This window comes from Elephantulus edwardii, unplaced genomic scaffold (genome assembly GCF_000299155.1).
Source record: "Elephantulus edwardii isolate Elephantulus edwardi_28Jun2011 unplaced genomic scaffold, EleEdw1.0 scaffold00151, whole genome shotgun sequence".
Taxonomy (NCBI): domain Eukaryota; kingdom Metazoa; phylum Chordata; class Mammalia; order Macroscelidea; family Macroscelididae; genus Elephantulus; species Elephantulus edwardii.
Genome location: NW_006399901.1, coordinates 6603649 through 6618601, shown reverse-complemented (window position 1 = coordinate 6618601; position 14953 = coordinate 6603649). Strand labels below are relative to the sequence as shown.

The window sequence follows — 14953 nt, the reverse complement described above, 5'->3', positions numbered from 1 at the left end:
AGCCTCCAATACTGCAGAGAATGCCACCGGTGGGGGAACATTAGAAGAGAAGGAAAAGCTGTACTGCAATCTCGAAGGCTCACAGTTTGAATTCACCAGGCCCAAGGCTGGAGAAGGAGGGGCAGCCTCCTCCTGTACCACTCAGATTAAACTCAATAGTACACAACAAGAAAAGAAAAATAAAAGAAAAAGAAGCTGAGGACTGAGGTGAGTCCTGTTTACCTGGCTTGGAGCTCCTACCTCATCCCCTTCCCAATAACCACCAGGCTCTGAAATGTAGTTCATCTTCACCCTGGACCACCGTCAGAGCTAAGTCTCCTTGCCCTCATCCCAGTCCCCCAGTTCACCCCTTTCCAACAACAACCAGCTCCAGCTAACTGGTGTTTGGAGGTTAGGCTTCCCAGTCATTGAAGACTACTTTATTTATTTATTTTTTTAGTGTCTTTATTTTTTCCCTCATTTTTAAAATTATTTTTTTTAATGAAAGTTTACAGAAAAGTTGGATTTCCATTCATTCATGGCTGTACATTTTCCTCCTTCTCTTCTCCCCTTCCCCGAAGACTAAATAGAAAAAAGAAATAATAAAAGCTGCAGCCAAAACCCATCATCTTCAAGCCCCTCATTCTACCCTTTTTCTACTACTTTTCTTGGTCAAAGTCTGTGTTCCTACAACAGAGCAGGGAAGAGGTTAAATTAGCCACCACCACTAAAAACTAAGCTGAAATATTTTCATGGTGCTCCAAATGTCAACATTTTCTCATCTGTTGGGAGCTTTTTCCTCTCTTTCACTTCTCAAAAATCTTTTATGTGGTCTTAAAATAGAGGAGCTATTTTTTTGTATTGGTTTTAGTCTCATGTAGCAGGTTCCTCTCATTGGGAGATGAGGTCAAGAGTCTCTCATTTTTAGGAGGTGGAGCCTATAGCTACCAAGAGATTCTCATCTATCAAATGAATACTCATTTGTAAATCTTGAGTGATTTTTGCTCCAATGGATTTCCCTTCTCATTTTCACAAAGCTATAAAGAATAATTCATCGTAACTGAGCCCTTTTCTTTGGTGTCAGTGGGATCTTCCCTTGCTCCATCTCATATATAAGCCTGAACTGGAGCTCAAGTGTGGCTTTACTCCCTGTTTGAAATATTTTGACCTCTTCTCCTTTGTTGTACATAGGGTTTTCAGAAATGCTATTTCAGAAGTGGATGGCCAACCCTTCTTCCTAATCTGTCTTAATCTAAATGTTCAGATTTAGAGGAGTATCTGACAGACAAGTAATTTATAGAAAAGTGAAAGACAAATCCCTCATTGTGGAGTTAACCATTAGTTACAGTGTTGTCCCTGCCCTTGGCTCAGTGTCTTGACCCACTTATTTCCCAGCTCCACCTTCCACCAGGATACCCCTTCACTTCTACCGAATCCCTTCAGCATTTATTTTCCATTGTCCAACCCTTGATCTGACAGCTTGTATCTGAAGCTTGCTTGGCTTCTGTGATTCCAAACACATCAGCTGCTGACAATTTCTTATGCTGTGACCAGTGTCTCTTAAGTTTAGTGGTAATGTCTCCAAATGTCCTGTAGAACTGGTGTATAGATTATATTTTTCTTCTAGGACTGAGGGCCGCAGGCCCGAGGGCCCGAACAATCTCAGCACAGCCTTGGGCCTTTTGTGCCTGTGGGCGGGGCAAAGTTTTCCCCCACAGTCACTTCTCTATTGGCTGGCCCCCTGTTCTGCCCCCGTGGATTCCTCTGTCTCCCCGGTTCTGCCTGCGCTGATTCCTCTGTCTACCCCTCTGCACATTCCAGGAACTGACTGAAGTTGTGGACTTGGATTAGATGAATTGCTGGAGGGTTGGAAAGAAAGGTAATGAATTTCAGTACCACAGGAGGCATGCTGTCCCCAGAAACTAGTATTCCCACGAACTTATGCAGGTGTGTGTGTGTGTGTGTGGTGGTGGTGGTGTTGTTGTTGATTGCCTTGAATGAAGAACTACCCATAGCTTCCCTATGAACAAAAGGCCTGAAGTCTCTCCGCAACTATCAACTGTCAGGCTGGGAACAAAGGGAGAACAAAGGATTCAAGGAATATCAACGTGTGAACAAAGGGAGTGAACAGCCTCCCCCATCAGACTGAACTACCATGGAGGGCCACTCCCTTTCCTCCCTAGAAGACCACCCACCTGGCTGAGCCACAATGGAATGTCCCTCCTTTCCCTCCCTAAAGACCCTTACTATAAAACCTGCCCTAATCAACCTTAAATTGTTTCCTGCTCTGTCTCTCTGCTTGTCTCTCTCTGTGCAGACCAAGGAATCCTGCCCGAGAGCCCCCTTAATAAAGCTTCTTGACTTTCTCTGGTCCCTTTCTTGAGTCCTTGGCCTTACATCCAGTGCAAAGACCTAACATCAACATTTATCAAAGTTCATAGAGTTTCTGATGCCACTCCTGTGACCTCAACGAAAATTTAGAAAAAAGTTGAATTTTCATTCACTGATTGTTGCACATTGGCCCCTTTCCCTCCTCCAATTCACTTTCTTAGGTTTTTTAAAAAATATTCATTCATTGTTGCACAATTACCTTTTCTCCACCTCCTCCCTCAATCCACTTTGCAATGTACTTCATATTCTGGGCTGTTGTCATATAATTTATGAAGCTTTTAAACACATTGAAACGGAGAGAGCATGAAAAGAAATTTGGACTTAGTCATACAAAAAAAAGAAAGATGCCTAGTGCTGTTGTAACAAAGAAATCACTCACATGACTGGCCTTAAAAACACTCCCCCCCCATCTTTCTGTCAGCTGTGGAGAAAAACAAAGAGACATTTGTTCTAACAGAACCAGGGCATACTGTATGGTTTAAAATCAGAAAAAGTATGGTTCAGGACTGAAACCTTTCATCACAATTACTCAATATGAGTGCTGAATTAAAAATCAGAGAAGTTGGACTATATGAGGAAAAACACAGTCTCAGGATTGGAGGGATACCCTTTAGCAAGCCATGATATGCAGATGACTCAACAGTGGTTGCTGACAGAAAATTTAAAACTGTTACTGATAAAGATCAAAGATGACAACCTCCAGTGTAAATTCTACCTCAATACCAAACCTCCTCCCCCCAAAAACACCCCACAAAAATCCTCACAACTGAAACTATCAACAATAAAGTGATGAATGGAGGAAAGAAGGACTCTATCAAGGATTTTGTTTTACTTGGATCCACATTCACCAATTAAGCAAGCAACAGTGAAGAATTCAACTGACGTGTTACATTGGGGAAGTCTGTAGCTTCTGGTCTTACTTGACTGCTTAGAAGAGTCCCCGTGCTTTCAGTCCCATCTTTGAGCTTCCTTCTGCATCTATTCTACTCTTCCAATGATTTGGAAGTGACTGAGTGTGGGTTACACCCTATGCTGTTGTGGCCTCATTAACATAAAAAGTACTATTCCTAAGTGATATACTCAGTGGTACACAACAACAATAACCTTCCTAAAACAGGATTGTGTCTACAGATGGATTGCTGTTGATAGGTGCTGAAGAGTTAGTTCCAGTCACATGACTCTATAAACAATGGAATAAAATGCTGTCTAGTTCAATGCTGCCACATATTTGGGGCATGTTGTCAGGAGGGACCAGTTCTTAGGGAAGGACCTAATGTTTGAAAAAGTAAAGGTGAGGAAGACCCCGCCCCCCAAGGTGATGGATTGACACAGTGACTGCAACAATGGGCTTGAGCTCAGCAGAGATCACGGGATTGTGCGGGATCAGGCAGGGAGTGTTTTGTTGTACACAAGGCCGCTATGAGTTACAGCAGTAAGAAACTGCACTACAATGAAAGCACATGGTTTGAATCCAACATGGTTTGAATCCAACAGTTGTGCTGTGGGAGAAGGATGGGCAATCTCTTCCCACGTGATTTACTGCCTCTGAAAACCCACCAGAGGATCAGCGATAAGTCAGTTCTAACTTGACGGCACACAACAACACCATCTTCACAATTGCTGCTATGTTTGTGTCTCTGCTGCATTCTCTCTGTTGACCGATCTCATTGAGAGTCACTCTCTTTCCATATGATCCTCAAGTTGAAGAATATTGACTATATATCATGGAATTCTCCTCGAGGTTAACCACAATGTGTTGTGATCCACTCAGTCAAATGCCTTTGCATAGTTAATGAAACACAGATAGATATTCCTCTGATAGTCTTTGCTTTCTGCCAAGATCCATCTGACATTGGCGATAATGTCTCTAGAGCCAAGGCCTCTTCTCAACCCAGCTTGTACTTCTGGTAGTTCTCTGTCAATATACTGTTCCAGATGTTTCTGCATAATCTTCAGCAGGATTTTGCTTGGGTTTGATATGAGTGCTACTGTAAGATAATTTTCACACTGTCAGGAATGCTAAAGAACAAACAGGTCTGACTTGGAGGAAGTGCAACCAGGGTGCTCCTTGGAGACAAAAATGCCAATACTTGGTTTTGTACATTTTGGGGGCATGTTGTCAGAAGGTACCAATCCTTGGAAAAAAGATATCATCCTTAGAAAGTGGGGAAAACCTTCAAGGAGATGAATTGGTACAGTGACTGACCCAGTGGGCTTAAGTGTGGCAGAGATGGTAACAGTGGTGCAGGGTAGGGCAAGGTTTGGATCTGCTCTACTGTCTGTGAGTCATAGTCAACTCAGTGGCATCGAACAACAACACACAGTATTTCAACACACATTTTTTTGTGTGTGGAAGCACAATTCAGTCTTTCCCAGCTTGCTTTCAACTTTCCTATTTCTTCATTTTCAAGATGACAGTTACCGTGTTGTGACAGCACCTAAGGTCATCAGTGACCCACCACACTTCCTTCAGAGCCTTCACCCCCAGTTAAGACTCTCAGCCCTGAGACTGTTCCCTTGGGTGAGTGCTAGGATGAGGCGCCTGTCAACTTTTAAATGACCAAAGTACAATTTTCACCCAGGAGCCGAGAAAGTGTACATGTGTTTGGCTGTGGAGCTCTGTGCTATTTTCAGGGGTGGCTGTCGCCTCTCTGTTAATTAGAGAGAAGCTGCAGACAGGCCGTGAAACAGCTCGGTGAGTTGGCATGGTGGGCTTATCACCCCTAGGAGTTGGTGCAACAAAGCCTATTTGGCATATTTAATCCTGTGGAAACCTGGCAGCCAAAGAGGCAACATCACTGGCATCAGCTACCCTCACCATTGCCAGTACTGGGTAGAAAGAACCCAAGCAATCAATTCATAACAGCTGCACCACATTAGCCAGCATTCCAACAGCCTGGCATCCATCAGCCCACTAAGATCCCACGTCTGCTTTGACAGATTCTTGGTAGGTGCCATCAAGTTGACTCCAATTTACAGCAAGCTTATGTGCAACAGATTGAAACTTTGCCCAGTCCTGCATCAGTCTCACAGTCTCTGCCACGCTGTCCACTGTGGCGATCACTGCATCAATCCATTGTGTGGAGTGTCTTCTCCTTTGCTGGCCTTCTACTTTCCCCAGCATAATATCCTCCTCTAGCGACCTCCTGATAACATGCCCAAAATCTGGGAGACATTATCTCACCATCCATGCTCCAAGGGAGCATCCTGGATGCTCGTCGTTCAAGACAGATTGATTTGCTGGTTATTTTGGCTGTTGTTAGGAACTGTCAAGTTGAGTACAACTCACAGCGATTCTATGAACAACAGACCTGAGCCCTGTCTTGTCCTGTACAGTCAGTCCGCATCATCTGTGACACATTCGATCTCCTTGCTGCAGTCTCTGTGTCAATCGACCTGGTGGAGGGTCTTCCTATCCTTTGCCATCCCTCCACCTTTCCAAGCATGATGTTCCGAAGAATAGCCTCTCTTAGCAATGTGCCCAAAAGTATGCGAGAAGAAGCTTTGCCTCCAAGGAGCACTCTGGCTTCACTTCCTCCAAGGCATATCTGTCTGTTCTCTTGGCAGTCCATGGAATATTCCGTACTCTCCTCCAACATCACAACTCAGAGGCATCTATTTTTCTTCTGTCATCTTTATTCATTATCTAGCTCTCAGACACATAGCAAATGATTGAAAAGATCATGGTCTGAATTAGGCACACCTTAGACCTCAAACTAACATAATTGCTCCTTAGTAATTTGGTGAGGTCCCTGACTGCAGACTTTCTCAGTGCAATATATCTCCTAATCTCCTGATTGCTGGTGCCAAGTATATTGATAGTGGATCCAAGTAAGATGAAGTTGTTGACAGTTTCAATCTTTTTTCCATCTAACCTAATGTCCTATGGGAGAAGGATGGGCAATCTCCAGTGCAATGAACCACCTCTGAAACCCCACCAGAGGGTCCGCTATGGGTTAGTTCTGACTCTATGGTTCACAACAATAACAACAGTTATGATCTCACCTATGAGTCCAGTGATGTGAAATTTTGTTTTCTTGACATTAAAATGCAGTCCACATTGAAGGCTTTAGTGTGTTATCTTCTTCAGCAAGTGTTTCAAGTCTCCCTCACTTTCAGCAAACAAGGTATGTCATCGGCACACCTAAGGTTATTGTCTCCTCCTCTAAACCTGATGCCACATTCTTCATCGAGTCCAGCTGTTTGAATGATTTGCTCAGCATACATGTAGACTAGGTATGGAGAAAGGATACAAGCCTGATACACAGCTTTCTTAGTTTTAAATCATGTAGTGAACATACCATGGACTGCCAAGAGAACAAAGAGGCCTGTCCTGGAGAGAGTGAAACGAGGCTGTTCCTTGGAGGCAAGGATCCTGAAGCTCCATCTCACATACTTGGCGCATGTTGCCAGCAGGGATCAGTCCTTGGAAAAGGACATCATATTTGGAAGGGTAGAGGAGAGGAAGACCCCGGATGAGATGGATTGGCACAGTGACCCGGGTAATGGGGTAGGTGTGTCAGAGATGGTGAAACTGGTTCAGGATAGGACAGGGTTCAGAGCTATTGTTCATCGGGTTACTATGAGTCACAGTCAACTGGACAGCGCATAACAAGTGTCCCCTTGCTCTGTTTGCACAACACCTTTTTTGTCTAGGCATAAATTTTGCATAAGTACAATTAAGCATGCTGGGATCCTTGTTCTTCTCAATGTTAGCCATAATTTATTATGATCCACACAGTCAAATGGTTTTGCAAAATCAAGAAAGCACAGATGGACATTCTTCTGGTATTCTCTGCTCTCAGCCAGGATCAATCTGACTGTGGCAATGATATTACGATGACATGGCCTCTTCTAAACCCAGCTTCCTGCAGCAGATCTGCCCATTGAAATTTGTTATTTCATTTCTTGACAACTGCTTTCACACATGTTGACTATTCAGGTAAAATGAAATGACCATTATTTTCATCACCCCCATTTTACAGATTAAGAAATTGATGCTCAGAGCTGAGCTGCAGAGTAGGCTGCCACAAACCGTTGAGCATTGGACTACTAGCTGAAAGGTTGGTAGTTCTAATATACCCTATTTACTTCCAAAAGTCCTTGGAAACCTTATGAATAGTTCTTCTGCACACTTGTGGTTACAATGTGTTGGAATCTAGTAGAAAGCCGCTAATAACAGCAACCATGAAGGCCTGGAACCTGTACTTCTACCTTATATTTGGATGCCAATTTTTGTAGACGTGGCTTCATAGAGAATATTGAGATTGAGAAATTATCCTAGATTATCCTAGTAGAGCATGAATGCAGTCACATGGAGAAGCAGGAAGGAGATTTCGAGACAGAAGAAGAGAAAGCAGTGTGGTCAGAGAAGTAGTGATTGAAGAGACTGACAAGAAAGGGACACTAGATGCCAGGAGAGACAAGGGACAGATTCCACCCTCTTACCCCCAGAGCTCTCAGATGGTGGCCATTCCAGCGTTTTGATTCCTGGGATAACTGATGCTGGACACCTGGCTTCCAGAAATGGGAGAGTAGTTTCTGTTCTAAGCCTTAAAAATCGCAGTCACAGGGAACTCAAAAGAAGAAATGACTGCCTGTGGCCACACAGCATCTGAAAAACAAGCCAAAGGGGTGTCCATGGGGGAGAAGTCACTCTGACAGCCACTGGTGGAAGTGTCCACTCACTCATGACATGACACGACAGCAGGGGAAGGTGGAGTTTACAGGATAACATCTAGAAAGGAACCATGACCATGACCTAATTTATCCATCCCAGGTGATGCTGCTAGGGAGTGGCAGCCTGAGGAGGAAGCAATTAACACTGGGTGGAGCTGATTCAGGAAAATGATGCAACTTTATAGGGTAAACACTTGGCCTCTCATTGAGTGAATTCCACCCATTCGAATTTTAACTTCCCTCACCAAGCTGGTCCTGTAAATTGATTTGTATTGGTGAGTTTACACACCTGGGGACAAGTACGATAGCTTGGCAGAACAAAAAGATGAGGTGGCTCCTCCGTGTCTGGCAGTATTTCCCCCACAAGACTTATTTATTGCTCATTTAATCCTCTGTCCTCTTAGAATGAGAGAAAACACTCAGTGACAATCTGTTGAATGTATGACTATCTGCCCAACTGAAAAAACTCATTACTGTAGAGTTGGAACCAGCTCATTGGACTCAATTGGACTCAGCTCATTGGGTTTCTGAGGCTGTGAATCATATGTGAATTATCTTTCTCTCTCAGTGGAGCTGGTGGATTCACACTGCCAGATAGGCTCTGCCTTCAGGTTACCAGGACATCTCCCTGTGGATAGGCCACCAGAGCGCCCTGAATATCTGACCAAGTAGATAGTAAGTTGAAGAGAGGGACTGATGGCTCAGAGCTAAAGCTAGTTTGCGAAAGGAGGGAGAGAGGATAAAATGTGCAACAATGAATGAATGAAAATCTAACTTCTCTGTAAACATTTGTTAAAATCACAATTAAAATGAACTTTTATTAAAAAACAAAACCAAAAGGCTTGTGGGGTTCTTCCCTCCCTCCGTCTTCTCTCATCCCCTCCCATCCATTTCCCCTCCACTCCCTTCCTTTGGCTCCACAATCAACACTCATGGTACTAGCAGCCAGCAAAGCAAAAGACGGATTGCATTGGGAAAGTTTGCTGTCAGAGACCTATCCAAAGTACTGAAGAGCAAAAATGTCAGTCTGAAGACTAAGGTGCACCCAATTCAAGCCATAATCTTTGCAATTAATTGCTATGCATCAGAAAGCTAAACAATGACTAGGGGTGACAGAAGGGGAGATGCCTTTGAGCTGTGGTGTTGGAGAAGAGTATTTTTATTAACATTTTTTTATTAACATCTTTTTTAAATTTTTATTGTATTATTTTTATGTGTACCGTCAAATCAGATCTGACTGGTACAGGAGGAGATTGCTCCCTCCTTCTCCAGCAGAGCACCTGGTGGATTTGAACCGTGTACCTCTAGGATTGCAGTGCAGCATCTTGCCACTAGGCCACCTCCAAGCTCCCTTGGAGAAGAGTATTGACTATACCATGTACTGCTAGGAAGAACAAACAAGTTCGTCCTGGAGAGGGTAAAATCAGGCTGCTCCTTGAAAGCAAGGATTCTGAAGCTTCATCTGACATACTTTGGACATCTTGCAAAGTGGGACCAGTCCTTGGAGAGGGAAGTCATGCTTGGAAGAGTGGAGGGACAGCATAAGAGAGGAAGACCCTTGATGAGATGGAGTGATTCTGTGACTGGGGTAATGGAGGTAGGTGTTTCAGAGACAGTAAGATTGGCACAGGATAGAGCAGGGTTTAGGGCTATCATACATAGGGTCGCTATTGGACGCAGGACAGCACACAACAACAACAACAACCACCCTTCCTTTATCTCCTCAAACAACTCAAAAAAATTATTAGATGTATCAAAAATGCAAGGCTTACATTAGCAATGGTAGTCCAAAGAAGCGTGTGCAAGCATCAACAATGAGTAGAATATGGTGGCCACATGAGGAAGGTTTCTGCATAGGATGGGGGTGGCCAAGTGCCAATGGCTAGTTCTCAAGGGCCTTTTCACAGAAAGGGACTCTGGCCTGGGGTGTCTGAGCTTGAGTGGGGTAAAAAGGAATTGCAGGGGCGAGGGTGATGGCAGCAGGAACATGAAATTGTTCCATATGAGGGATTGTCTAATTACATAAATAAATATATTAAAATCTGCTTTCTCAATGTTGGAAAAGGGAGTTGTAAATATGGAAAAGGAGAAGACGAAAATTAATACTCTAAGTTGATCAACAAACGAATGGATAGAGAAGCTGTGGTATATTCACACAATGGAATACTATGCTGCATTGAAAAACAAGGAACTCATGCAATATTATTCAAAATGGGTGATCATGGAGAACATTATGCTGAGTGAAGTATCTCAGTCACAAAAGGACAAATACGGCATGGTGCCACTGTTGTAAAACAGGACTGACCTTTGGGTTGGGGAGAGACTGAGAAAGATGGGTTCAAAAATGTATACTGCATTGAAAGAGATGAAGGAGAAAACTGCTTAAAAGGGATATGTGATTAGGTATTTTTGTCATGACAGGATTCCAGAGCGAAGACTGCATAGTGGAGTGGACCTGGGGGAAGGTTTGTAAAACAATGAAAGAATTTTTCTTTTACTTTTCCAAGAGGGTAGTGTACTAGGTGGGAGGGTTGGGAGGGGGAAAGTGCAACAATGAATGAATGGAAATTCAAAGTCTCTGTAAATTTTTACTATAAATTTAAATTTAAAAAAACAACAATAAGAAAAACACCAAACCTCAAATTTGGGTTGGTAATGGATCTATCAGAATAACCACTGGTTTTTAATAAAGACAGCGCATGTCTGTGAGTGGAGTGGTGGGAATGAGTGTGTTTGAGACAGCAAGGTTGGCACAGGATAGAACGGCGTTTAGGGCTCTTGTACATAGGGTTGCTATGAGTCGCAAACGACTCGATGGCACATAAAAACAACAACAACATGTTAAGTATAAATGTGCATATGTGTGTGTATGCTAAGGCAGCTCAGGGACACGGTGCCACCCCAGTAACAATGAGCATAACCACCACCACCCTTCACTGAAAGGAACATGCACACTTTGGAGGAAATGACGGACTTCATTCAACACTAGGGCAGAGAAAAGTTCAAGATGAGTCTGGGATGTCTTCTTTCAGTGAATAAAAAGGCAAAACCTCACTGCTGTCGAATTGGTTCTGACTCAGAAGTAGCCTTCCACTGGGTTTTCTGAGGCTTTAAATCAAAATAGGAGGAGACTATCCATCTTTCTCTTAGGGAGTTGCTGGTGAATTTGAACTGCCAGAGACACTCAGTCTCTGGGTCAGTAGAGCAATTTGCTATGGACTAAGCCACCGGGGAAAAGGATGAGTGTAAAAAGCTCTGATGGCCTAGCAGTTAAGGATTTGTGTTGCCCACTCAAAGACAGGCAGTTGTAACCCACCAGCTACCCCTATGGGAAGACAAAGGTCTGTCTCCCACTGTGCAATACACAGCTTTTGAAAGCTGTTGGAGGGTCAGTTTTGAATCAGTTCTGACTTGATGGTACATAACAATAACATAAAGAATGATGGAGCATATTAAAAGGACAATAAAAGTCTGCTTGAAGGGGAGCTCTGGTGGCCTAGTGGCAAGAAGCTGCACTACAATCCCAGAAGTGCACAGTTTGAATCCACCAGAAGCTCTGCTGGAGAAGGAGAGGCAATTCCTCCCGTACCAGTCAGATCCGATTTGACGGTACACACACAAAAACTAATAAAAGAATTTTTTTTTAAAAAAGTCAACTTGAAAGGACAAATAAGAGATAGCATAATCACTCAAACAGATAATAGCAATAGAATTTTCTGTCCAAACTGGTGGAATTAAAGAACTGGAAAGTGTACAGAGAGATGGGATGTTTACCTAACCACAAAAGACCTCCCTAGGAAACACAGAGATAGTTCAAAGAGAAAAAGGATCACTTCATAGTGCACAAAGCTTCACCTCACATCAACTCAAGTGATCAGAGTTAATATCACTAGTAACAGGACAAATCAAAGTCACATGTCATCTACTATAATCCAATGAAATACAGCATCATTTCTGAGGTACTCTTGTCAAAACGTAGGGAGCTCTGGTGGTTCAGTTCAAAGCCATCAGCTGCTCCACAGGAGAAAAAGAGAGGCAATCTCTTCCCTTGAGATTCTCAGCCTCTAAAAACCCACAAAAGGGGCAGCTACAAGTCAGTTCTAACGAGATGGCACACAATAACAACTTGTCAAAATGCACAACTTTGATTTAACTGCTAGGAAACATCAGACGAGAGAAAGTGAAAGAGAATTGTACAAGATTATTGACTTGTCTTCTTCAAAGGACAAGCAGAAGACTGAGGACAGTTGTAAAGGGAAGTACTCAGGAGTACCACCTTTGAATTCTTGGGGACGACTTCTTCCCTTCTTTTTGGCCTTTGCTGCTGCCTAGCTCCAGACACAGCCGACATCATGGGCTTCGGAGACCTAAAGATGGGGTATGTGCCATCACAAGCAGATGTGGTGGTGTTTGAAGCCATCTTCAGCCCCCCACCTGCTGACATGTGTCATGCCCTACATTGGTATAATCACTTCAAGTCTTATAAGAAGGAAAAAGCCAGCCTGCCAGGAGTGAAGAAAGCTTTGGGCAAGCATGGATCTGCTAAAATGGAGGACACCACAGGGGGTGGAGCTGCAGACAGTAAAGATGAAGAGGACATTGATCTCTTTGGATCTAAGAAGGAGGAAAGGGAGGAAGCACAGAAGTGAAGCGAAGAACGTCTTGCACAGTATGAATCAAATAAAGCCGAAAAAACCCTGCACTTGTTGCCAAGTCTTCAATCTTACTAGATGTGAAAACTCGGGATGATGAAAACGACATGGCAAAACTGGAAGAGTGTCTGAGAAGGATTCAGACAGATGTCTTGTTCTGGGGTCTTCCAAGCTAGAAGCTTCAAATACAGTGTGTCGCACAGACATGCTAGAAGAACAGATAACTGCTTCTGAAGACTGGATGTGGCTGCTTTCAACAAAATCTAAAGTCTATTACCATCCAGCAATAAAAAGACAAGCTTTAAAAACAAAACTAAGAGTCAGGACAACTACATGTTGTGAGTGTTCCTAATACTACAAAGGGTATGCTTGGGACAGTTGGCAAAATTTGAATGGGATCTGAATTTTAGAACAGATGTACTTCATTGGGAAAATGGGCTGTTCAAGAACCTCTGCAAAGTCCTAGAGAGCAAGGATGTCAGTTTAAAGACTAAGATGCACCTCATACAAATCATGCTATTTTCATTTGTTTATGCATCTGGAAGTTGGACAACAAATAAAGATGACAGAAGAAGAATTGATGCCTTTGAATTGTGGCATTGAAAAGAGTAATGAATATCCCATGAACTGCCAAAAGAACAAACAAGTCTGTCTTGGACGAAGTGCAACCAGAGTGCTCCTCAAAGGCAAGGATTGTGAGAGTTTTTCTCACATATTCTGGACATGCTGTTAGCAGGGTTCAGTACTCAGAAAAAGATGTCATGCTGGGAAAGGTGAAGGGTCAGAGAAAAGAGGAAGACCACCCACAAGATCGGTTGACATAGTGGGGCTAGCAATGGGATAGAGATGGTTAGGATGGTACAAGATAAGGCAAGATCCCTCTCTGTTGTTCATAGGGTATCTATGAGTCACAGTCGACTGAAGGAGCATTGAATAACAATATATTAATGTTAATGCTCTGATTTTTATGGGTAGTGTATAGAAGAATGATCTTGTTTGGAGGAAATACACATTAAAATGTTCAGGTTAATGAGGCATTGTCAGCAATCTGTATGCAAACAGTTCAGGAAAAACAAGTTCTTTGCACTATAATTACAACTTGTCTGCACGTTTGACTTGGCACCAAAAGAAAAGGAATATATGTTTTATGTGGCTTAGTATTTCTTTTAAATTTGAACCAGGTGCCAAATAAGAAAAAGTCAAGGTATGTTATCTGCAAATCTAGATTTCTAAATTTCTTGTTGTTGTTACGTACCCTTGAATCAGAATTGACTCAGAGTTGATCTTCCTTCAGAGATTGTAAATAGTGTGGAAGACAGCCCACCTTTCTCCCTTGGAGCAGCTAGTGGATTTGAACTACGTGTCTTTGGGTTGGCAACGCAACTCCTTACAGATTCTTGAGAAATCTAAAAAGTTGATAACTCTGGACCATGGCTGGTCAAGCAAAGAGCTATGGAAGCCTTAAGTCGGCTCATGTATCTTCCAGTTTTCAAAGTCCTCACCTTTCCTTATTGTGTACCTCTGAGTCTACAGCACCTAGTTATGGTACCAGCTCAGACCCTGGTATATAAGCTATGGGAAGGCAAGACACTGTTCCAGAGTAAGCATGAGAAACATTTGTTGGAAGAGTGAGTGGATGCATGAATAATGGATGGGTCTTTCAATAGATGGATAGATGAATCTATCAATGGATTGATGAATAGAGATATCAATGGATAAATGAACAGATCTGTAAAAGATTTTTTATTTTTCAGTGAATGCATGGACATACTTTCAAACTCTATGTATTAAAGATTTATCTATTGAAGATTTTTTTCAATTTCTCAATTGATGGATGGACATACTTTTGATCTCCATTAACCCAGAATAAGGACCAGGATGCACAGTCTATGTTCTATGGCACAGCAACTCACAGACTTAAATGTCTTTTATCAGTCATAGTCTCTGGGTGGTTCAGCTGGGGTGGAGCGAATTGAGAAATCAAGGTACCATCTGATGCCAGAGGTCTCCACGTGGGTGGTGATCTCTCTCTCTCTCTCTGGAGCTGATGGAAGAGTCTGAAAGGTGTGTGGGGTTCTGACATAGGGCCAAGTATATGGGCAGGCAGGTAAGCCTTTAAGGAGATGGTATCTCAGGATGCCAAAGGCAATGTGGTTGGGCAGGGTGGGAACAGAACATACTTGATGGCTTGGGCTGCTATCTATGGGAGATCTGACATACTAGGACAAGTCAGGGTCTGAGTTATGAGCAAG

At 42.9% G+C, this 14953-nt stretch overlaps 1 pseudogene; it reads left to right on the top strand.

Moving 5' to 3' along the window:
* Positions 1 to 12698, top strand: part of LOC102876377 — a 17238-nt pseudogene extending 4540 nt beyond the window's left edge.
* Positions 12699 to 14953: the final 2255 nt, after the last annotated feature.